The sequence below is a fragment of the Schistocerca serialis genome, chromosome 10, assembly GCF_023864345.2.
Source record: "Schistocerca serialis cubense isolate TAMUIC-IGC-003099 chromosome 10, iqSchSeri2.2, whole genome shotgun sequence".
Lineage (NCBI taxonomy): Eukaryota > Metazoa > Arthropoda > Insecta > Orthoptera > Acrididae > Schistocerca > Schistocerca serialis.
In genome coordinates, this window is record NC_064647.1 from 54,975,501 (window position 1) to 55,002,500 (window position 27,000).

The following is a 27,000-nucleotide window of genomic DNA, read 5'->3' on the forward strand; positions in this document are numbered from 1 at the left end:
TCGGCGTCAACGTGCGATAAGCACTCAGAGACAGCAGGCGGCAGCGCTTTTTTTTTTTCCTTTATTGATTTTCAATTCCCCCCGAAGGGGGCGAGCTGGCAGCAGCTTAGTACGCTGTTCTACAGCCTACAGACTTTTATTTTAAAAATGGAAGAAGAAAAGAAACAAGAAAAACAGGCGATAAAACGGTGACGTAAAGTGTAAAATGACGGAAAAATGCGGAAAGTTAAAACAGAAAGCAAAAGGGGTTGGCAACGTTAATAAAAGACACAGGAATCAGACAAGTAACATAGCACACACACAATTAAAAAACACGGCGACAGTCTGGTTTCTGTTCGCAAGAGATAAAAGGCACACTCAGTGACAGTATGATGGCCATTCGCAACACTTCCCAAAAAAAACACAACACCGAACACCCACTGTAAAACACTCATTGTAGAACACTCAACGCAGAACACTGCACGAAAGTGGCGGCACAAAGATGACACTCCCGAGCCAAAGGCAGATGGGGGGGGGGGGGGGACCTGGAGGAGGGGGAAGAACAAGGAGGGAGGAGGGAAAAAAACGAAAAAGGGGGGGAACCAAGGAGGGAGAGGACTAATAAAGGGGGAGAAGGGCAGACGCGAGAGGGAATGAGAGGAGGCAGAGGAGGGAAATGTAAAAGGACTCGGGGGAGAGAAGGGGGCAAAGAGAGGGGAGGTGGGGAAGAAAGAGGATGGAAGGGGGGGAGAGGGAGCCCGGGAAAAGGACAGAGGAAAGGAGGGGGAGTGAGGATCAGAGTTGATAGGAGGGATAACTGGAGGGAGAGAGGGCAGCATCCGGGAGGGGGAGTTGATGGAAGCCACCTTGGGAAAGGAGATGTAGGGTGTAGAGATGGAGGGTAGGGGGGACAGCGGCAGCGCTAGTAGTAGAGGGTATATAAATGAGCCGGGGGACGCGGAAAACACTGCAGTCGTTGCCATAATGCGGTCACGGAGCGATTATCTGTCATCTAAAAGGGTCCGCAGCTCGTGGTCGTGCGGTAGCGTTCTCGCTTCCCACGCCCGGGTTCACGGGTTCGATTCCCGGCGGGGTCAGGGATTTTCTCTGCCTCATGATGACTGGGTGCTGTGTGATGTCCTTAGGTTAGTTAGGTTTAAGTAGTTCTAAGTTCTAGGGGACTGATGACCATAGATTTTAAGCCCCATAGTGCTCAGAGCCATTTGAACCATCTTAAAGGGCACCATCATTCGCTTTTCGGCGAAGGGTAGATGTTCGTAGTAACTGATTGAAAGTCATCGAGTAAAACAAAAGTGATTTCTGGCGTTCCGCAAGGTAGTGTTATAGGCGCTCTTCTGTTCCTCATCTATATAAACGGTTTAGGAGACAATCTGAGCAGCCTTCCAAGGTTGTTTGCATATGATACTGTCGTTTATCGACCAGTAGTCATCAGAGAATCACAACAAGTTGCAAAACCATTTAGAAAAAATACACTACTGCCCATTAGAATTGCTACACCACGAAGATGACGTGCTACAGACGCGAAATTTAAACGACAGGAAGAAGATGCTGTGATAGGCAAATGATTAGCCTTTCAAAGCATTCACACAAAGTTGGCGCCGGTGGCGACACCAACAACGTGCTGACATGAGGAAAGTTTCCAACCGATTACTCATACAGAAACAGCAGTTGACCGGAGTTGCCTGGTGAAACGTTGTTGTGATGCCTCGTGTAAGGAGGTCGGATTGTAGCCTATCGCGATTGCGGTTTATCGTATCGCGACACTGCTACTCGCGTTGGTAGAGATCCAATGACTGTTAGCAGAATATGGAATCGGTGGGTTCAGCAGGGTAATACGGAACGCCGTGCTGGATCCCAACGGCCTCGTATCACTAGCAGTCGAGATGACAGGCATCTTATTCTCATGACTGTAACGGATCTTGCAGCCACGTCTCGATCCCTGAGTCAACAGATGGGGACGTTTGCAAGACAACAACCATCTGCAGGAACAGTTCGACGACGTTTGCAGCAGCATGGATTATCAGCTCGGAGACCATGGCTGCGGTTACCCTTGACGCTGCATCACAGACAGGAGCGCCTGCGATGGTGTACTCAACGACGAACCTAGGTGTACACATGACAAAACTTCATTTTTTCGAATGACTCCAGGTTCTGTTTACAGCATCGTGATGATCGTATCCGTGTTTGGCGGCATCGCGGTGAACGCACATTGGAAGCGTGTATTCGTCATCGCCATACTGGCGTATCACCCGGCGTGATAGTGTGGGGTGTCATTTGTTACACGTCTCGGTCACCTCTTGTTCGCATTGACGGCACTTTGAACAGTCGACGTTACATTTCATATGTGTTACGACGCGTGGCTCTACCCTTCATTCGATCCCTGCGAAACTCTACATTTCAGCAGGATAATGCACGACCGCATGTTGCAGGTCCCGTACGGGCCTTTCTGGATACAGAAAGGCCCGACTGCTGCCCAGCATATTCTCCAGATCTCTCACCAACTGAAACCGTCTGGTCAATGGCGGCCGAGCAACTGCCTCGTCACAATACGCCAGTCACTACTCTTGATGATCTGTGGTATCGTGTTGAAGCTGCATGGGCAGCTGTACCTGTACACGCCATCCAAGCTCTGTTTGACTCAATGCCCAGGCGTACCAAGGCCGTTATTGCGGCCAGAGGTTGTTGTTCTGGGTACTTATTTCTCAGAATCTATGCACCCAAATAGCGTGAAAATGTAATCACATGTCAGTTCTAGTACAATTCATTTGTCTAATAAATACTCGTTTATCATCCTCATTTCTTCTTGGTGTAGCAATTTTAATGGCTAGTAGTGTATCTGTATGATGGGAAGATTGGCAATTGACAGTAGACAATGAAAAGTATGAGATCATCGACGTGAATGCTGAAAGGAATCAATTAAACTTCGTTTATACGTTAAATCAATCAAATCCGAAGGCTGCAAATTCAAATAAATACCTACGAATGACGATTACGAACAAATTATATTGTGACGAACACACAGAAAATGTTGTGGGGAAGGCAAATCAAAGAGTTACATTGGCAGAACACTTAGAAAATGTAACAGATCTACTAAAGAGACTGCCTACGCTACGCTTGTCCGTCCTCTTTTGGAGTACTGCTGCGACGTGTGGGATCCTTACCAGACAGGATTAACGGAGTACAAAGAAGAGCAGGACGTTTCGTATTACCGAGAAATAATGGAGAGAGTGTCACGCGCAAGACACAGTGTTTGTGGTGGACGTCATTAAAACAAAGGCCTTTTTCTTTGCGACGGGATCTTCTCATGAAGTTTCAATCCTCAACTTTCTCCTCCGAATGCGAAAATATTCTGTTGACGCCGACCTGCATAGAGAGGTCATCATAATACAGTAAGGGAAAACGAAGCTCGCACGGAAAGATTCAAATATTCATTTTTTCCGCGCGCTGTTCGACAGTGGAATAACAGAGAACTATTGTGAAGGTGGTTCAAGGAACACTCTGCCAGGCACATAAGGAGGGCAGGACGTCAAACGGGCCGACTTGGAGCAGGAGAGGCACCACAGGACATTTTAATTTCCACAGTCTATACTTTTACAAGTGAATTCATAAAACTTTGTCAGCACGACTAGGAAGGATTCAGGATTCACACTCGTAGCAGCGGAAGTTCAGAAACAAAACAAAATAATTTTTTTTTACATGTGAAATTTCATCATTTGTTTCAGTTACTATTGGCTGCATTTGTTGCTGTAGGTACACTTTTCTTCATAAGTAAAGAGACTGTTCGATGAATTTTGCACAGCATACAAACCATACTTACAGGTGTCTGAAACTCTAGAACCTATTAAATTTATGAAAAAATGAATGAGCTGTTACGTTTTAAACTTTATGTTTAGAAAAAAATCAAATTTTGTAGTTAATTATCTCAATTTTTACCACAGGTTTTAATAGATTTGGTAAATTCTAGAGTTTCATACACCTGTAAGTATGGTTTGTATGCTGTGCAAAATTCATCGAACAGTCTCTTTACTTATGAAGAAAAATGTAACTATAGCAACAAATGCAGCCAACAGTAAGTGAAAAAATGATGAAATTTCATATCGAAAAAAAATTATTTTGTTATGTTTTTGCACTTCCACTGCTATGAGTGTGAGTCCTGAATCCTTCCTGGTCATGCTGACAAAGTTTTATGAATTTTTTTGTAAACGTATAGACAGTGGAAATTAAAATGTCCTGTGGTGCCTCTCCTGCTCCAAGTCGGCCCGTGTGACGTCCTACCCCCCCCCCCCCCCTCTTAAGTGTGATTCGCAGAGTATCCATGTAGGTGTAAATGTAGATGTGGAAGCATTTCCAAAACGGCTGAGTTTGTGAACTGTTCGAGTGCCACTATGGTTAGAGTATACGGCTCGTGGTAAAAGCCGCTATCCAAAATCGGCGCCAAGGCAACTGTGTTTCACAACAGGTGACAGATGAAAAGCTTTAAATGTTTCCGCAGTTACGAATACGAGCAACCATCAGCTGTCTAATGGAATGTGCCGGACTGGGACTCAAACCCAGGGTTCCCGTCTATCTTGAGCGGTCGCCTTACCTTTAGGCTATCCGAGCAAGACTCAGCGCCAGACCCAAACATCCTCATGTCGTCAAACTACATGTCCGTGAGTCGTGTCGGATAGACTAATGGTAAGGCGACCGCTCAAGATAGACGGAAAACCAGAGTTCGAGTCTCCGTCCGACAATTTTGGTACTCGTCGTTCCATTATACAGCTGACGATTCTCCATATTCTCAACTGTGAATACAGTTCACGTCTTACACAATGGACGTAGCCGCTGCGGTGGCTGTTCCTTTACATATGCATGGATGTCCGAACGAACACTGCGCCGTAGTCCTGAACAACAAAGGCATTGCAATACTGTACAGATGACAGGGCTGAACGATGGCTGTGGCCTACGGGCGAACAGTCGTGCAACTGCAGACCAGCTGACTTCCCAGATAAAGCAAGAGGCTGCCAGCAGGGTCTCCCCAACGACCGTTCAGCAAACGTTGCTGTTTATGGGCCACCCCGACGGGCGACTGGTTCGTGCACTGACTGTTGTTCATCGGCGACGAAGGCTGTAATTTGCACGCCAGTGCCGCAAATGAACGTCCACCCAGTAGCGACACGTGACCTTCTCATATGAATCGTGTTTTAGGCTACATCGGACTCTGTAACAATCGTGTCAAGGGCCCAGGCCGCAGGAGGGCGCCTTACGGTCCGGGGAATGCTTTCGCGGAATTCCTTGGGCGATCTCGTCATTCAGGAAAGGACTATGGGCCAAAACGAGCATTAATTCGTCCTCGGGGACCGTGTCCACCACTATATGCAGTCTGTTTCTTCTTGGAATAATGGCATCTACCATCAGGACAACGCAACGTGTCACACAGCTTATAACGTTCGTGCGTTGTTCCCAGCTCAGTTTACGGTACTACCCTGGCCACCAAACTCCCCAGAGTTAAGCCGAATCGAGAATGTGTGTGGCCAGCTGGTTCAGGCTGGTCACGGCCCTGGAGCCGGCGGCTTCCAGCACCTCACTGACCCTCTCCCTGCACGGCTCGCGGCGGTCTGCGCTTCAAAAGGCGGTCACCAGTGTGTGGAAGACCTCCGTCCGGGCCTCTGTGCTTCTCTGCCGGCTCCGCTACTGTTGTGTTGGCAGAAGAGCCAGCACCGTATTACTACAGGAGGCCGAAATGCACGGGTCTTAGCTCATGCAGGCTGGCGTGAGGAGGGAAGAACTATACTGACGTGAGGTCTGGAACATGACAAGGAATGAGAATTCAGAGAGCGGACGTAATTAGTTTGATATTCAACTTTAATTAATAAACGATGAACGTCGCTCTTCACGGTACATGATTCACGATATTATCTGTTTAGAATACATTCTTGAATATAGTAACTGAATATGGCGCCTTGCTAGGTCGTAGCAAATCACGTAGCTGAAGGCTGCAAATGAGAGCGTATGTAGGCAGTGAAACATCGCTAGCAAAGTCGGCTGTACAACTGGCGCGAGTGCTAGGGAGTCTCTCTAGACTGGACCTGCCGTGTGGCGGCGCTCGGTCTGCAATCACTGATAGTGGTGACACGCGGGTCCGACGTATACTAACGGACCGCGGGCGATTTAAAGGGTACCACCTAGCAAGTGTGGTGTCTGGCGGTGACACAACAGCTACCTACCCTGTCACGAGGACCCACCTCGGTGTCACTCTGGCTCTCATATGACTGTCGTCCACGTCTTGCCGGACCGCCCACTTTTAGCCGCTCTGCGGCAGACTTCTAAATTTGCCAGCACCCTACATTCGGTGTTGGGCGGCAATGCCTCAACAGCAGATTTAGTTCTACCTTTTATTCGTGAGCGGGGGTTTTTAACGTACCATCTAAGGGAGGGGTTTTAGCCTTCTCTCTGAGGTCGCCACCTCCCTCCATTTTAACTCTGTCGCACTTTGCATTTGTTTCTCTTTGTGGTCGTCTTTTCCCTACATGTGTTCCCCTCGCCTTGTCTTTTTGGGATGGACATTTTAATGTGTTGCAGAGTGGTTGGCTCATCCTCTTTTATTATTGTGATCAGCCAGCCCAGACCATCTGGTCTCTGGTTTTAATACCTTCTACTTTTCCTTGTGGTGTATGTTTTTCCCATTTTTGTTCATTCCATTCGTTTTCTTTTTACGTGTGGTGTTGGATGTTTTTGTACCTCGAACCTTGCTTGCGTCAGGAAAAAAGGAGAGATGACCCTGTAGTTTGGTGCCTTTACACCCCGAACTAGCCAGCTGGTTACCGTAGATTTCAACTTGGTAGACGAGGACCGCTCACACCTCTAACAAAAGGCGTGAAGAGTCCACGTCTGTCGAGTAGTAGTCAGTGGAAACCAGTTGCATGAACGAGTCCCTTAGTCAGAAGGTGGTTGTTCAGGCGTTCGACTGGTGCTCGTATAAACGTCACTGGGCAGTGTACTATACTCTGTTAGAGTGTAGGATGTGAGGTACTGGCGGAACAAGACTCCACCCAAACAAGCCATGAACCCCAACAGTACCAGTCTCGTAAACTGACATACGCCCAGGAGAGCGGTGTGCTGGCCACATGCCCCACCATATCTGCATCCCGTGACGTCTTTGGGCCCAGGATGACACGGCTGCCGGTCGGCACAGTTGGGGAGAAGAAAAGCTTGAGAAGAATCTGACAGACTAATCAACTGGAGCCGGCCGTTGTGACCGAGCCGTTGTAGGCGGTTCAGTCTGGAACCGCGTGACCGCCTCGGTCGCAGGTTCGAATCCTGCCTCGGGTACGGATGTGTGTGATGTCCTTAGGTTAGTTAGGTTTAAGTAGTTCTAAGTTCTAGTGGACTGACGACCTCAGATGTTAAGTCCCATACTGCTCAGAGCCATTTGAACCATTTTTTAATCAACTGGAGAGCGACTATACGTTTTACATAAATTTTTATGCAACTGTCGTGATGGCCAAAGTTTTTTGAACAAGATTAACGGCTTCGGCTATGGAATAACCATCTTCAGAATCTACAATAGAATTAAAAGACGAAAGCATTACAGTCTACTTGATTAAGAGGTTAAAAAACGAAACAGAAATTATAATATAAACGTAATATACCTCTCATTATGCTGCAGTGTGGCAAGTCATAAAGATGTAGATATCTCAGCAGTTTGGAGGAATTTAAAATTGTGGGCAATAAGAGACAGCATGTAAAGTGGCAACGGCCTTTCACCTTACATGAGTCCATTTAACGTGATACTTTAAGTTTTGTTGGAGTAATACTCTAAATTACGGTGTAGGAAATCTATGTGGAAACGCGTCAGCACGCGAGAATTCAGCGATTTTATAATTATGAGATTTTGCGGAAAGGCAGTGCGCGAGACAGAGCTCGGCCACCTCCCCGGCTAGCCGCCGAAGGCCACAGCCTGACGGTATGAATGGCCAACTGGGGAAGTTCTGTAATCCGTTTAGAGAGGCCACACTGCGGCTGCCAGCCTCTGAGGGACGCGCGGCTGCAGGTGTTTACCAAAACAGAGCAGTGGGTACCTGGACGGGCTTTCCTGTGCTTGCTCTCGCCTGTGTCCCACTAATTTTACGCCTTCGAGTCACTCAAGTAGGGCAGGCCAGGAGTTCCGAATAACAAACTTTCGATGCAAGAATCTGTGTTTGCTACGACGGGGAATCTTGCCGGGAATATCTCGAGTGGTCTCTTGGGAGAAAACTTCCAGTAAACGTGTTATTGGCCACATCTGTAGTTCTTCCCAGCCGGCGAGGGCGGAGTTTACTTGTGAAATTTTGTAGAAATAAAAGATTTGTGGAAAAGAGCTCTGTTCCCAGGCCGTGCATTGGTCGGCACTAGCAAACTGCGTATTTGGAGAGCATGTAGTGATTTCATTCGTTCGGTAAAAGTTGAGGGGAGAAAACAAAAGGTGAAGAGCGATCTTGCTGGACTCTCGGTAGAGGTCTTCCGTTCTGGGCTCTCGTACTAAGAAGACGTCAGCCAAGTCGTCTCCCCTCTCGGTCTTTCGTTCTGAGAGGACGTTAGCCGCGACAGCTCATTGCTCACGGAAACATTGTTGCAATTGGAGAAGTTTATGGACAGCAGACTGTTGTTCGAGTATTGTAGGAGTGTACTTTCCGAGACGCAGCACGCCGACCGTACGGCCGCGCCGTCGCCGTCGGAGACCGCCGCCACAACAGGAACATTACGGTGAGATGGCTCCCGCTTCGGCCTGTGTTAGGAGTAACGTTAAACAGTTGGATCAATTGCAATTGCTGTTTACACAGAGATCAGAGTGGTCCTTCGTATATAAGTTATAAGAGACCGCGTTTTGGACCGATTTTATCACAGTTACTGCCAATGTCAGTTAGGAGGATAATTTGTAAACTGTTCATTGTGTTTTATTCAGCATTGATCTGAAGGTTATAATAAAACTGTTGTGATTCAGTAGAGCCTTTACTTTCAGTACTGGATCCTGAATTCACCTCTTGCTTTATTTTATTTTTGTGTATGTGTCTGAAGTCATGTTTGGAAGTAAAAATAGGTGTGATTTATCGACAACACTACCACCGCAGATTAATTAGGGGTGACAGGGACACATTTAAATCTAGCGTTATCCGTTCTTGCGTACGGTTCCACTCCCAATTTCTCTGTGTTTGTCAGGGGGAACACACGCAAAAACCAGACAAGCAACGGATGGGGTGTTACAAGCATTCCGGTCGTGTCCTTAACGGGCAAAGTGATTTCAACCATTTATTCGGAAATTTTTGAAGAATTTAACTCCTCACGTTTGAGCTCCTAGTGTGAATTGTCAGAGAATGTCGTCGCAGGGTCGCAGAGGTCAACCTCAACTGGCGCGCTGTGTGAGGTCAGGGCGCAGGGGTCAGCGCGCCTCTCCCTGGAAGGACGGCCGCTACGCTGAACGGCACATCAAGCACTGCAGCCGAGATAGACCGGCACGGACCTGCGGGCAGCCCGCGCTATCTACCGATGAACGCTATACTTCACTGTCGTACCACCATAAATTATGCTATCTCCTTTATTTATTTCTTGAAACTTCCCTGTAATTCACTCTTTTCTGTCATTGCACGTCCGATTTCATTTCCATTTTCATTTTTATTACTTATTTTCCTAACCGCAATACGAACTGGAATATGTGAAGCAGACTAATATACGAGGCGTGTGAGAAAAGTAATGAGACTGACTTTCCTATCTGGGAATTTTTTTTAAAGAACAATTCTGCCCCCTTGAAAGTAATTTCTTCCGGCAGCTATACACCGGCAGAATCGTTGTTCCCCGCCTTGGTGGCAGCGCTCAAAGACTTCAGTTCACAGGACCTTTAACATGTCAGTCACAATTTTTGTATGTACTGGATAATTCTAAAGTGGCGTCCTTTTAACAGATCTCTCAGTTTCGGGAAAAGAAAAAAGTTACAGGGACTCAGTTCAGGTGAGTGTAGTAGCTGTGGAACAACAGCTATACCTTTTCAGGTGAAAAATTCCGATGGCAGTGGCCGAATGACATGGGGCGTTGTCACGATTCAGCATCCTCTTGTCTGCAATGTCCGGCCTCACTCGATTCACCCTTTTCCTGGGCCTTTCAAGGACATCTTAGTAAAACGCTTGATTAAGGAGGGTTTACTATTTTTGACCCGAAAAAAGCATGTTCTTTGAGAATTTTTTTCTCGTGATGAGTTATAGATATCAAAGTCAAATTTGGTCAAAATGTTTAATGGTATTTCCTCTACAAACTGGAATTTTTCGAGCGGAAATGTCGAAGAGCAAAGGCAGAAGTGCCGTCGAAACGAAACAAAATTTCGATGTAGACTTCCACGCGCGGTATGTCACAGGTTAGCCGGCTCGTCTGAAATCAGAATTGAGTTGACGTTAGCGAAATCTGTAAGATTCTTTAGGACTTGTACCTCGCTTAAGTTATTTGGACCATAGGAAACAAAATGGCAGCCATTTGAAAAAAATAGGTATTTTTCATCGATTTTTCGACTTCGTCGGCCAAGCAAAAATATTTATAGTTGATGGATCCGAATAAAAGTGGTACAACTCCTAGACAATTTCGTTAACTTCGTCGGAAACTAAGAATCGTGCCAATCGGTTCAGTAGATTTGTAGTTACCATACCGCGCTATAAAAAAAAAAAAAAAAAAAAAAAAAAAAAAAAAAAAAAAAAGAAGAAGAAGAAGAAGAAGAAAGTCATTTTGAGAAAAACGCGTTTGAAGTTTAGACTACATATAAATGCAATATTATGCAACGTACATTCAATCTGCTATTCCGGATCCATAAACTAATCCTTCCTCTTCCTCATAGAGGGCGTTCTGGTCGATCTGGGCCATCCTGCGCTACTCCAGAGCCGCTCGTACGGCCGGTGACAAGCGGTTTTCGGCCGCTTGAATCCGGTGGTCGTCCGAATGCTTGGTGAACTGCGTCGAATAGTCCCATGGTGACGTCCATCGTTGTCATAATCTTCAGAATTGCTGACTATCCTTCGTTGAAGCTGCTCACTGCCAGAAAAGTCGCAATCTCCACAGTCTTCGCACCAGAATGCAAATGCTTGGGGGCTAACTTCCAAACACAAGCGTTCAAACTTTCATTTCAATTTTGTGCGTTTCCTCCCAAGCACCGTTACAATAACTCGTCCTTCGAAAGAAAAAAACTGGTGTATGAAAAAGGCCGATTTCAGGCAGGTGCATTTTTTTGTACAACCGCGAATAACAAACATTTCCGTTCCGTATTCGGAAAAACCGTTTCAGGGGTGGATTCTAAACACTTTTATGGGTCCAAAAATGCAATTTTAAAAAAGTCGATTTTCTGAACCGAAAGATAGTAAACTTCCCCTTAAGAGCACGCACACACACAACGTTTCTTAATTTGAACGTCTCCGTGAGAGAGGTTCATCTTCAGCGTGTTCTCGGCCTTCCAAAACTGATATGTGCCAGTGAAAACTTATGCTCTTGATAAGAAACGTTTCCCATAAGCCTGTTTCAACTTTTCGAAGGTCCCACTAGCGGATTCTCCAAGTTTGGCACAACATTTGATGGCATAACCTTGCTCTAAATTCCACTGTTTCACTTTTATAACATACAACAAAAACACAACTTCACTGATGGCGCACTCAAAAATCACATGACGGCTTTACGGGGCTGAATCTCGGACTGAGCATTTGGAAGGGATGAAGACATCGGTCTACACAAGGAGGACAACATAGGGTTGTCAGTCTCATTACGTTTCTCACACACCTCGTACATGTCCTCGAAGTTTCTTCCCTCTTCTTCCTCTATAAATACCAATTAAAGTCATCACAATGTATGAACAACCACCTGGATTTAGTAGTTTGAAATGCCCTTCGGATTAATAATGACATTGGACCCACTCGCCTCGTCCGTGTTTTCTCTGAATCTGCCCTCCCTAAAGAGGGAGCCCTGATACACCACCATCGACACAAGGTCGAGTCTTCCAGATCCCATCCTCAGTCCTACCTCTGCCAGAACTGCCAACATTACAATGATCACCATACTGCAGATTGAAAAAATCCACCTACTTGTCCACACTGCAAAAATTCTCATTTTCTCAAACACTGGCCTAGCATCCCCTCCTATCCGCAGCACTTGCAACTCCCACCCTACTTAATCTGTGAAATGCAAAGGTAAGCCACAACCTGCCAAATCTGAGCTCACTGTCCCAATCCAGCCCACTGATAGCCACATTGATCCCAACAATTCCCTTCATCCAACTCCCACTGTTGAAGACATTATCAAGCTTATGACAATCGTCATCCAGAACGTCCATCGACTCTGACGTACACACACACACACACACACACACACACACACACACACACACACACACACACACACACACACATACCAAAAAATCTCCCTTGCTGCCTGCCCCATCTTCCATCCCGACACCCAAGCTACCTCCTCTACAACCAAGTCCACTCTGTCTGCAGCCGCCTCGATGCTCTTGTATAAACCTCCTCTAGACCTCACCCACACAAACCAATTTCATCCTTTATCATGGCGCGACAGCACTACAAACTACTCTACCACAACATCCACTCCCTCTTCCTCATCCTTAAGTTCATCCTCAATGAAACGTTCCTCCAACCCTATCACACCATCCAAACCTCTCCTCCAAACAGATAACCTCCTTCCCCTGGCCAGAGGCGGAGATGCAGTTGGCTTCCACAAGAACATCCCTGTTCAGCTGAAACCTTCATACAATACTCCCATCGAAAACCTTATCCTTATCCTCTTCTTAATTCTAACCATTACATGTGCCACCAAATATATCTAACCTAATCATCCCATCCCCTAAGTCTTCCTCAACGACACAAACCATAGCTTTTCCATCTATATTAACGGCGTTGACCTCAACATCGATAGTAGCTCCCCTCAGAACTCCAGCGGTGACGTCAGTTTACCAGCTTCCAGCGAGGCGTCATTTTCCCATCCCACACCACACCTGTCATGAAAGCAACACAACCCCAGATGTCGTTTTAGTATCTCAAAACCTCCTTGGATACCTCACTGCAGAAGTCCTCAGTCTGACTGGAAGAGGCGACCTTCCTGTACTCTTCCAACATCCCTTACACACAGCCTCATGCCCGTGGCCCCATCCCAATCTCTATCCAAGACTTACCAAGACCACTCCCGTGCCAACTGGAATGCTTACCAGGAACCCACAGAAACTATGACTGGAGGACATCCCCTAACCCTCCAGCAACATGCCGATATCTCCCACGCAGCATTCTTCCTGTAGCAGAACTTGTGAGATGCTATACCCACCCACATTCCTACCAAGACCGTGTACTGTCTCTGTCCCCCTCCTCCCCCCCCCCCCCCCACAAGCCCTACCATTCTGCCGAGACTCCCATTCATGTACTGTTCCTTCTTGCAGGCTCAGGATTGGGATATATTCATACACCACCAGCAAATACGGAAACATGTCAGTAATTTATTAAATGTAAAAAAGGTGGGACAGACATGCACCAGTCTCAAAACTACACTCCTCATTAATTCTCCCAAGTACTGGAAAGCATTCCATCTTCTCATTGGCAATAAAACCATACCTCACTACCAGCTTCTCCACAACAATTGTCCCTCAACCATCAACCTGAGCGAAGCTTCTCGTTTTGCATTCTATCTCACCAACATCTTCTCCATCCCTGATGACCCTCATTTTGATTACTCATTTTTCCCCATCATCCATACCGCTGTCACATCCCTGGCTCCCATCTTCCAGTATTTGGACAACATACCATACACAAAATTAAATACACCAACCACAGCACATGACATAAAACAAGTAATCCATAAAAAACGCAACACTTCATCTAGTCATGACTGCATTACTTATCGACACCTTGAAGAATTCCCCATCTCCTTTCTAGTCACCCTAGCAACCCTTTACACTGCTATCATCTCCACAGATTTCTATCCTCAACAATGAAAAACTTCCAAAATCCTACTTTTCATTGAACCGTACAAACCTCCTACTGATACGTTCTCCTACTGCGCCATCTGCCTCACCTCGGTGTTTAGCAAAGTCTCTGAGTCCATCGTCTCCCGACGCATCCATCAACAGCTGAACCAACACCACCTCCTTCCCATTAGCCCGTGTGACTTCCGCCTCCATTTCTCCTCTGATGACGAGCTCCTGCACCTCACCCACTTCCTGCCCTACCAGCGCAACTCTCGTAAATCCGCTATTTTTGTCTCCCTCGACCTAACGACAGCCTTGAACCCCTAGAGCACTCTCGTTTCCTTTTCAGACTCCAGTACATGTTCTTCCCATTAACTATGTCCGCCTTATTGCATCCTTCCTCTCTGTCCACCCATCCTTTGTCACTATTAATAATACCAGCCCCCGCACCTTCCATCTCAGTACAGGAGTTCTCTAAGGCTTTGTCCTCTCTCCTTTCTTTTATCTCCTCTACAGTGCCGATAAGTCCAAACCAAACTTATCAGTTCATCTCTTTCAGTATGCTGATGACATCGTTTCTCTCATCCTCTACCACACACTCCAGAAATCCCAACGATCATTCCAAATTCATCTCAGTTAGTTTATTTCCTGGTATAACCAATGGCTTCTCAGCATGAACTCCGCCAAAACCCAGGCAATAATTATAGGATGAAGTACCTGCACCTTCCCTCTCCATGACTTCTGCCTTACGATTTATGATTGTAGTATCCTGTTAACTAATACGCTAAAATATCTTGGACTAACCCGCAACTGGCTACTAACCAGTGGCGTAGCGTGAGGGGAGACTTAGTCTCCCCTGTATTCGTGCCTAAAAAAGATGCAACAGTAATTCATAACAAAAATATAAACAACTCTCTACTAAGAGCACTGAATGTGCGAAGGCATCAGTTTTGTAGCCCGCGTCGCCGCACTCTCTGAGTATTGGTGTGCCTGCCTGCTTGAGACTCGACTGCTCCCAGTCTCTGCCTCCCTTCCCTTACCTGGCTGTGTGCGCCTGCGCGCTTTAGTGGCTTTCTCGGCTCCCCTCCACCTTCCCTCCTCCACGAAGGCCGGTGCGCTGCACTTGCTAGCAGGTATCGAGACTAGTCTCTGCCGCTTCTATGCTGGCTTTTAACACGGAAGTGAACAGTCGCACAGTTTGTGTTCATAGTCATTCTTGTGTGATTTTAGTGCATATTTTCGTTGTGTCGCCAACATGAGTGAGCCGGCAGCTGAACATCTTATAGAATTTTTATTAAAAACGCCTTTTTCTACATTAACGTACGAAAAAAAGTGCCAATTGAAGGACAAATGACCTACTCCTACAGAACACTCAGTGTAGTCTTAAGTGAAGCCAAACAGAGACGCACTTTTCAGACAGCCTGGTACGAAAAGTATGCTTGGCTGACTGCTAATGCAATTAATAACAAACTATATAATTATACATGTCTTCTGTTTGGTGCTGAAACGGAATGATGCAATGAGGGCATTTGTACAATAAAGAACTTTGACAGGGAAGCACAAAAGCATCAGATTCAAAACATCACCTGCAGAACAAAGAATCATTTCAGTTTTTGGGCAAAAGTAGTACGGAGAGGACATTTGCCACACTTGCTCCTTCGCCAGGTAGCTTGAGTAGCGATCCCTTAGGTAAGGGACGCCTTTCCTCGACCTTCTGTCCGCTTTCAAACCGTCGTCTCCACATCTTACTCGATACAACCAGTACGTAAGGGACCTTCTTCTTCGACATCTTGTCGAAATACGGAGCTTCTTTTCCGAAATCGAAATATTTATAACTTTTGGGAAACGAAAGCAATACCGACGATTATGTCAGTACGTAATTAGTTCTGCCAAGAATAAATACAGATCCCTCTGTCCGTACGGTACCTTCCTTTCACGCTTACTGATTGGGATAGAAACAGTCCATCGGCTGGGGAGCAACAAGAAAGGAACGATGTTAAGAGAATGCGAATGTACGCTAATCATTTCTTTCTGATCACTGCATTTGTGCCTACTTTAATTACTACAACTGCATGCCCAAAAGACAACAAGGAAAGAAGAAGTGGGACTGTGAATGTTTGAAAAGAAGAACGACATACTCAATATTAATTTACTCTCTAAAATCCGATATCCCTTGCGGCGAAATATTAGTTAATAAAGTGTAGCGGGACAATGTTCAAAACATGACTGAAAATACGTTCACTAAATAGAGATAAGAACATGTATGATTGACAAGTCATCTAAAGTCGACGTACAATTTTAAAATGTTAGAAATAAGGAAATGAAGTAGTACAGAACGCTATGCTTGTAACGTACGTTGTTGTTCTACATTGTTCAGCTCTGGTATTTACAGGGTCACAGAGAAAGCATCCTAGGTTCTGGAGGGAAAAGCCGTAATTGTAATGATCTGCACTACAACAGAAACAAGAAGCACAACTTAAGGAAAAATAATGTAATGTGTGTTTCAGCTCACAAGTGACATTGAAGCAGATAGTTCCTGTGACTTAGTATGGGCAGAGGTTATATTGGACAACCGGAATAAATTAATGACTGGCTCCTCTTACCGACCCCTGGTCTCAGATGAAACAGTTGGCAGTGACTTCAACCTACCTTCCGTATGTTGACAAAAATACATTTTCAGACCCTATTGTAGATAGAAAACAACTTCCGTAATTGTTCTAAATACTTTTTTAAATTATTTTGTACAATTAGTTCACGAGACCATTCAAATTGTAAATGGTTACGAAAATACACTTGACCTCTTAGCCACAAATAATCCTGAACATCACGACGGATACAGGGATTATTGAACACACAGTCGTAGCGAGGCTCAATTCCGTAACAAACAAATTCACCAAACTAAACGCGAAATATATCTATTTGTAAAAGCAACCAAAAATTCAGTTCACTTCTTTCTAAGAGACAGTCTCCAATCCTTCCAAACTATGTAAGAGAAGACCATATGTGACTTAAGTTCAAAGAAATAGTATCAACAGCACTCGAGAGATTCATACCAAATAAATTAATAAGAAACGGCACTGATCCCCCATGGTACACAAAACACGACAGAAAGCTGCTGCAGGAGCACCGAAAAAGGCACGTGTAATTTAGACGAACGCAAAATGTCCAAGATTGGCGAACTTTTACTGCGGCTCGAAATTTGGTGCGAATTTGAATGCGAGATTCATTTAATAGTTTCCACAACGAAAGTCTCTCTATAAATGTGGCGGAAAATCCAAAGAGATTCGTGTTAAGTAAACCAGCGGAAAGCTCAGTAAGCGACGGGGAGGAGGAGGAGGGGGAGACAAGGGGCCCAACCCTTCGGAGCAGGTAAAATCGTGGCAAATGTCCGGCGTGGCAAATGTCCGCACACCGAACTGAGCACGCCCTTTCTCAAGCCGCGCGTCTGACGGCAATAAAAAACAACAAACAAGTTGCATCCAGCAGGAGAGTATTGGCTCGTCTTATTCAGGCAATTGTCTTAATTGTCTTTCTTTGTAAACAAGAACCGGCCTTTCGCGGCCACCGAGAAGACGAATCCTCCAGCAACAAAGGTAACTATCTGGGATTGTTGCATTTACTAGCTGAAGGAGAACAGTTAATCCGAGACCATCTGTCATCATCGTCAACCTTTAAAGGAACTTCTCCAGATACACAGAATGATGTAATAGAAATGATAAGTCTGGCAGTTAATGAGAAAATAAAATCTGAAATTCAGAACTGCAATTTCATTTCGATTCAGGCTGATGAAACATTAGACGTGTCATGCAAGAGTCAAATGAGTATAATATTCAGGTACTGTATTGCAGACAACATTGAGGAAATATTTGTTGGATTTTACGATGTTTCTGAAGATAAAACTGCTGAAGGTTTGTCAAACATTATTCATTCAGTATTGAAAGAATGGAGTGTGGAAGGAAAAGTGGTTAGTCAAACATATGATGCCGCTTCAGTAATGACGGGCAGAGAAAAAGGACTACAACGATTGGTGAAGCAGTTCTGTCCCTATGCGTTGCTTATTCATTGTTACGCACACCAACCGAATTTGGTACTGTTACGGCCGTGGGAGAGCCAGTCCTGACAAAACTCTACCATCTGGTGAGCAAGATGTATGAAACAGGCGAAATACCCTCAGACTTCAAGAAGAATATAATCATTCCAATCCCGTCCGCCCCAGTAGCTGAGTGCTCAGCGTGACGGATTGCCGTCCTCTGGGCCCGGGTTCGATTCCCGGCTGGGTCGGAGATTTTCTCCGCTCAGGGACTGGGTGTTGTGTTGTGTTCATCATCATTTCATCCCCATCCGGCGTGCAGGTCGCCCAATGTGGCGCCGAATGTAATAAGACCTGCGATATGGCGGCCGGACCTGCCCCGCGAGGGGCCTCCCGGCCAATGACGCCAAACGCTCATCATCATCATCATTCCAATCCCAAAGAAAGCAGGTGTTGACAGATGTGAAAATTACCGAACTATCAGTTTAATAAGTCACAGCTGTAAAATACTAACACGAATTCTTTACAGACGAATGGAAAAACTAGTAGAAGCCGACCTCGGGGAAGATCAGTTTGGATTCCGTAGAAACACTGGAACACGTGAGGCAATACTGACCTTACGACTTATCTTAGAAGAAAAATTAAGGAGAGGCAAACCTACGTTTCTACCATTTGTAGACTTAGAGAAAGCTTTTGACAATGTTGACTGGAATACTCTCTTTCAAATTCTAAAGGTGGCAGGGGTAAAATACAGGGAGCGAAAGGCTATTTACAATTTGTACAGAAACCAGATGGCAGTTATAAGAGTCGAGGGACATGAAAGGGAAGCAGTGGTTGGGAAGGGAGTAAGACAGGGTTGTAGCCTCTCCCCGATGTTGTTCAATCTGTATATTGAGCAAGCAGTAAAGGAAACAAAAGAAAAATTCGGAGTAGGTATTAAAATCCATGGAGAAGAAATAAAAACTTTGAGGTTCGCCGATGACATTGTAATTCTGTCAGAGACAGCAAAGGATTTGGAAGAGCAGTTGAATGGAATGGGCAGTGTCTTGAAAGGAGGATATAAGATTAACATCAACAAAAGCAAAACAAGTAGAATGGAATGTAGTCGAATTAAGTCGGGTGATGGTGAGGGAATTAGATTAGGAAATGAGGCACTTAAAGTAGTAAAGGAGTTTTGCTATTTGGGGAGCAAAATAACTGATGATGGTCGAAGTAGAGAGGATATAAAATGTAGGCTGGCAATGGCAAGGAAAGCGTTTCTGAAGAAGAGAAATTTGTTAACATCCAGTATTGATTTAAGTGTCAGGAAGTCATTTCTGAAAGTATTCGTATGGAGTGTAGCCATGTATGGAAGTGAAACATGGACGATAAATAGTTTGGACAAGAAGAGAATAGAAGCTTTCGAAATGTGGTGCTACAGAAGAATGCTGAAGATTAGATGGGTAGATCACATAACTAATGAGGAAGTATTGAATAGGATTGGGGAGAAGAGAAGTTTGTGGCACAACTTGACCAGAAGAAGGGATCGGTGGGTAGGACATGTTTTGCGGCATCAAGGGATCACCAATTTAGTATTGGAGGGCAGCGTGGAGGGTAAAAATCGTAGAGGGAGACCAAGAGATGAATACACTAAGCAGATTCAGAAGGATGTAGGTTGCAGTAGGTACTGGGAGATGAAAAAGGTTGCACAGGATAGAGTAGCATGGAGAGCTGCATCAAACCAGTCTCAGGGCTGAAGACCACAACAACAACAACAACATGCATCCAAAATCATAACACAAGTACGCATGTTTGTAAGTGATCTTACTGCATTCTATTCGTTTCTCAGCAAATCATCAAAACGAACTGTATTGCTAACTGAGAAAGGATTTAAAATGCCACATGCAAGCAACACTCGCTGGAACTTTCGTTCCAGGGCAGTTTCAACAACATCTGGTCATGTCTCAGGGCTATACAGTGTTTTTGATCATATATTTGATGATACGGGCTCTCAGTGGGAGCCGGAATCTCTGAGCTGTGCTGTGGGAACGAAACGACGGATGGATGATCCTACGTTTGTCTACTTGCTTTGCTTCTACCGAGGGTGCTTCGTTTATGTTGGTCATCTCTTTAATGTTCTTCAGTCAAAATCTGTCAGTATAACTGCTTGCCACGACGAAATAAGAACTGTTTTGAGAAACTTAAGACAATTAAGAACGGAGACATTCGTTGAGAATGCATGAAATGCAACCTGTGTTTGAATGGCAACTTATCATTCTGTGACAGTCAAAAGACATCTCTCAGGGCACTAACTTACCAGATATTGGATTTGCAAATTGTTCAAACGGAAAGAAGATTTCAAGACTTTCCCCAAATTCAGTTTGTTGAACTTTTGAACGAAAAGTGTTTCCCGAACTATCAAAAAGAATTCCCAAAGTTGAAACTGCTTCAATTATTAGAACAGTGCCCTTTTTTCAAACAAGAACAACTTGAAAATGAACTGTGTAACATATACGCTGATGAGAAAAAGGCACTTATCTCCAAGAATCCTCCTAAAGTACATTGTCAACAATGATTTAGACTCCTGCATTTGGTTTTGACCCTACCCGCAACTACAGCAAGCAGTGAACGAAGCATGAGTGCTCTTAAAAGAGTGAAGAATTATTTAAGGAATTCAATGTCCAATATCCGGCTGTCGTGTTTCAGCACTTTAGCAATAGAAAAGACTACTTGGAAAGCTATCCAGTGATCAGATCTTTGTAGACCGAGTTACAGACTTATTCGTGGAAAGAAAAGACATGCGCATTGCATTTGTGTACAAGAAAATACAAGTGCTTCTTCTCTTGCTGCTGGAGTTCTACAAATTTGTCATCTTTTCTTGAACAAGTTATTATTATTATTATTGGCGGTGGTAGAGGTAGTGGTGGTAGTAGTAGTTGTTGTTGTTTTATTTGATGCATATTGTTTCATTTGTTGAAATTATTGTTTATTGTACTGTTTTGTCTCCCTATAATAACTGCAGAGTCTCCCCAACATTTACAACCACGCTACGCCACTGCTACTGACATGTAAAACTCACCTACTGAACATCCAACAGCAAGCCCACAATAGAATAAAACTACTGAAACTATTAACAGGCTGAACCTGGAGATAATACCCCTTCACTGTCCTCCACACCTACAAAATCCTAACCTGACCATTCTCTACCCTGTAAATGTTGCATCTCCACTCCAACAAAGTTCTACAAATTCCTCCAAATAACCAAATTCCATGCACTCCATCTCGCTTTCCTCATCTGCTTACCTTCTCCCACATGGATACTCTGCCATCTCATCACATTCCCATCCTTCTTCACCGACATTCAACACCTCTGGATCTCCCATACTATTTACAAACTATATTCATGCTGCCACATTTTTATAAGCGTGTCCCACAGTCTCTAAGCCTACCGCCTCTCCATATGCTACCCAAACGCAGCTTCAACCAACTCCCTCTCCCAGACAATGAGACACGCTCCGATGTTTACCCATACTGACAACTACAGCTTTTCCCACCTAACTCCACTCCACATTAGAGCTCCCCCATCTTCCCCCCTCTCCATATCATTCCCATCTGTCCTCCCATGGCCCCGCCCTCCCACCAGACTTCTCCTTCATTTTCGCCTTTCCCAATACCCACCTTACCGCCTACCCTCTTTCTACAGATACGACCTATAAATTTAAAACCAGCATCAGGCAAACGCTTAGTCTCTCTACAGCCAATGCAGCTACTTGAGCTGCTTAGTGAAAGTGCAGCGCTTCTTTTTAACGAACTTTGCAGTTTCATTTTCAGTTTTAAATGTCCATTTTATCTTTACCTGTCAGAGTTTTCATTTCCTTTTAAACTTTCAGCCAAACCCATTCTGTACATATGTAATCAGCTCTACATTGTATTTAAAAGCTTCTCAAATTTTTAATCCATGAATATCTTTGCTAGACTGTACCGCTGGCAGCCCACTCCCGCCCCCTACCCCCTCCCTGATCATATGGGGCGGCGGGGGTGGGGGGGGGATGAAATAACAATAAAGAAAGAATCATGAAATACGCAATGTTAGCATAAATTTTGTAAACAAATTTTACTGTACGAACAATTTGCTACAATGCGATCAGCTATAAACTGTGAGAAAATAATAGCACTTTATATTGTTAGATAGAGAAGTTTTGTGCTTACTTCCATACAACTTAGAACACTTTTAACTGTAACTCTAAATGAATCTTCTTTTAATTATTTTGTACAATTATCTGTACAATATGCATGCTTCAGAGACCTCTATGATTCAGTTTGTATCCTATACAAACTGGTTGAAACATGCACGACAACCCTCGCATGTGTTACTTCTACGTGTTAAGGATTTGTTGCAGTGCATCAGAATGAGAGGTATACCATGTTTATAATTTCTGTTTTGTTTTATTAATCTCTTAATGTAGCAGACAGTAATGTTTTCTTCTCTTACTTCTACTGTAGATTCCGAGGACGAATATTGCATAGCGGAAACTGGTAAGCTTGCTCAAAAAACTTTGCAATCAAGACAGTTGAATAAAAAATAATGAGAAGTAAATCTACGGGAGCGGTCATGAGTCGTGTCTGGGTAGCTCAGCCGGCAGAGCACTTGCCCGAAAGGCATAGGTCCCAGTTTAGAGTCCTTGGCTAGTAGGCAATTCTAATCTGCCAGGATGTTTCAGAAATGGCTCTAGACTGAATAGTTACTGGTGCGAATGTTGCAGCATGTAATGTTGAGGTATGTTCAGGCTTTCCCGACGAAAATGGGTGTGGACCCTTGCTGTCGATCTCGTATGTTAATAACCTAGCACACGATATTAATACTTATCTCTGACTTTTTGTACATGACGCAGACATCTGTGATGAGACACTACCTGAAAAATGCTGAACATATATTAGGCCACATTTTTGTAAGATCTCGAAGTGGATCAAACAGTGGCGCTTTGCCGTAAATGTTCAGCAATGTAGAGTTGTGCACTGCAAAAAAATCACAAAACCAAATATCCTAAGACCACACTATCAAAAGCACGATTGCAGTCAGTAAATTAATACAAATACGAAGGTGTCAAAATTTATGGGGATGTGGAATGGAATAATAACAAAGGCTCACTCATAGATAAAGCAGGTGGCAGACATCACCCCATTGACTGACGCTGCAGCTGGTCTGCATGGATAGCGCTCACAAATCACTTGCGTAGCTCATCTTCGAATACTGCACAATTGTATGGCGCTCATACTAATCGGGACTAAGAGGATATATTGAACGTATATAAAATAAAGACAGCTCGAACGGTGTCACGTTACTCTGACTAACGAACACCTCGCGAATATGCAGAAAACCTGGTTTGGCGGATTTTTTGAGGTAGACACCCAAGATCGAATAAACGCCGTCTTATAAATTTTCAGTGACCAGTAGGGTTGTAGTATCGTCCGAAGATCACGGTGCCACACCACAGTCGGCAATATGTATCAACGGCGTAGACATTAGCAATGTCTCACTCCAATCCATCAATCCCCTGACACAGAGGACAATACAGAGCCGATCATTGAAGCGCTTTGCCCCTCCTCGCAACCTGAGCTGAAGCAGTAAGCCTCATCGAATAGGATTAAAGTGTTATTCAAGACTCAGACGGAAATGTACTTTTGTAAATGTTGAACATTGTACTTCAAGAGAAGTGTTTGTGAACTAACGCATCACGTGCGTTAGTAGTCAATGACAGTTGCGAATTGTCAAGCACTCCTGTGCCAAATGGTTCTGTCAAGTTACGTAAACATTTTTATCATTCATGTAATAAAATGAATTAATATTTCACATTCGCAGTTGCAAATATGAGCTACCTTTAGCTGTATAATGAACCCCAGTTTCCCGCTTATCACGAGCGGCCGCCTTACCATTTGGCTATCCGTACACGACTCACGGCCAGAACCGAACTTCCATACGTCGTCAACCATGTGCCCAATACCTGTACTCGTATATCCATTACGTATATGCCCATACCGGGGAGACATTTTACTTGAAAGCTGCTTGCCCGGTATCGATAGGTAAATACGATGCTGCAGTGCTTGCGTTATTCCGATTTACGATGCAAATTTGCTTCTGACTTGCATTCGGAATAATACAGGCACTGCAATATCGTAATTTTTCATATGTCATATTTCCAATGATCCAACTCCCAGAGTAATCAAAAAAGCCAGAGCTATGGGTGGACTATCGTAGTTTCATGGTCATAACAACGGGCTATTTAGTGAAGAAACTATAGGGAGCGTGGGAATGTCATGCTACCCACAAAGCAGCTTCAGGTTCTAGGAAGGGTAACTGCAATCGTTCTGACGTTGGCTCTGACTTCACATGTAGCAGCTCTCCTTCTGAAACTAAATTCTTCTCCTTTCCAAATGCAAAGCAACACGCAACTAGAAGAAAATCTGGGACCAAAACTGATGGTACGCAATGATTTCCTGCAAAACTTTCTCGCGTTTGTAGTCATCATTTCATCAATGAACAACTCCAGACTGTATAACAATTAGGTTCCTTGCGGAGTATGCTGATACATTAGCTCCATACTTGACAATCATACACAACCGTTCGCTCCACGAAAGATCCGTACCCAAAGACTGGAAAGTTGCAAAGGTCACACCAATATTCAAGGTAGTAGGAGCAATCCACTAAATTACAGGCCCATATCTTTAACGTCGATATGCAGCAGGATTTTAGAACATATATTGTGTTCGAACATTATGAATTACCTCGAAGAAAACTGTGTATTAACACACAGTCAACATGGGTTTAGAAAACATCGTTCCTGTGAAACACAACTAGCTCTTTAATCACATGAAGTGCTGAGTACTATTGACAAGGGATTTCAGATCGATTCCGTATTCCTGGATTTCCGTAAGGCTTTTGACACTGTACCGCACAAGCAGCGCGTAGTAAAATTGCGTGCTTATAGAATATTGTCTCTGTTATGCGGCTGGATTTGCGATTTTCTGTCAGAGACGTCACAGTTCGTAGTAACTGACGGAAAGTCATCGAGTAAAACAGAAGTGATTTCTGGCGTTCCCCAAGGTGGTGTTACAGGCCGTTTGCTGTTTCTTATCTGTATAAACGATTTGGGAGACAATCTGAGCAGCCGTCTTCCGTTGTTTGCAGATGACGCTGTCGTTTATCGACTAATAAAGTCATCAGAAGATCAAAACAAACTGCAAAACGATTTAGAAAAAATATATTAATGGTGCGAAAAGTGGCAGCTGACCCTAAATAACGAAAAGTGTGCGGTCATCCACATGAGTGCGAAAAGGAACTCGTTAAACTTCGGTTACACGATAAATCAGTCGAATATAAAAACTGTAAATTCAACTAAATACCTAGGTATTACAATTACGAACAACTTAAATTGGAAGGAACATGTAGAAAATGTTGTGGGGAAGGATAACCAAACGCTGCGTTTTATTGGCAGGACACTTAGAAAATGTAACAGACCTACGAAGGAGACTGCCTACGCTACGCTTGTCCGTCCTCTTTTAGAATATTGCTGCGCGGCGTGGGATCCTTACCAGGTAGGACTGACGGACTAAACCGAAAAAGTTCAAAGAAAGGAAGTACGTTTTGTATTATCACGAAATATGGGAGAGAGTGTCACAGAAATGATACAGAATTTGGGCTGTAAATCATTAAAAGAAAGGCGTTTTTCATTGCGACGGAAGCTTCTCACGAAATTCCAATCACCAACTTTCTCCTCCGAAAAGATGTTACTGCGAGGCGGAATTGCCAACTCTTTCACAAGTGAGTAGGATATAACCTTACCTTCACTTTCACATACTCCTCGTGACATATGACAAGAGGCACACTCAATTATCTCCTGTTTATTAAGACTGCTGATCCGTTGCTGAAAATTGAATAGACTGTGTGTGTTCTATAACCGTTTCGCCTTCGTAGTACAAGCTGCAGTGAGAGCGGCCTAGATTCTCACATTGTTCCAAAACGGTTGTTTAAAAAAATTCTCTTTCACTATTAATGAAGCAGTAAAATGCAGCAATATGTTTACAGCGTCCGACAGGCTGCTTTACACTCACATTCGCCTTCGATTACCTTTCTTTTGCAGCTTTTCTGGAAAAAGTGAGATATTGCGCGTACCGCTTATTAACGTTCTACAGATAACATTCTCATCTTACACAATTACAACGAACGTATCTCGGAAATTTACTCTGCTTTTAATCGCAAAAGGAGGCTACTTAACGCTAGTTTTTGTTAAAAACTTGTGGGACACTTCCTCCCCCAATATTTCCTTAACTTCAAAAACATGGTTACTGTTTCGAAGGTTTATGCCTTTCTTTATGTCGGAACATCTGAAATACGATGACTCGCATTTCACATTCTGGAAGCTTACATGAATTAGACTCGTTGTATCGAATGCCATAGGGTAGGTGGGAGTGAAGCCCCGCAATTCTCGCTTTTCTAATATTTTGGTAAATGAGGAGAAGATTTTCCCCTCGATTTCAAATTAAAGTCATAGTTTCGGTTGTTACCCATAATACCTCCAGATGCCAGCTCTGTACGATTAATTCTCAACGAGATATTTACAATTTAGCTAAAACAAAAATTGCGGGATTTTACCCCACAAAATAGAGAAAAGACCCTCTTTGGCGGTCTGTGCCACAATTGAGATAAAGGTCAATAAAATGGAAAAAAACCTTGAAATGGAGCTCTGTAGCACTGTTGTATTGCAGCCAAAAGTTAGCCAACACAGCACTGAACTGAAATGTCTTGTAAATTTGATTATAATGCTTAAAAGTACTTGCACAAAAACAGTGCTTTCTTCTCCACGAAAGGACGATTAGTAAGGTACAATCACAGAGACTAAGCAATCTAGGTCCCTAGTAAATAGCGTGCTTTTTTAGCTCCTCTGATTCTTAGTTGATGTCCTAGGCTACTGTTCTTCTTCGGATACTTCCTCGCCAAAGAATAAGTCCATATCTGCAGGGTGACAATTATTAAACAATATGA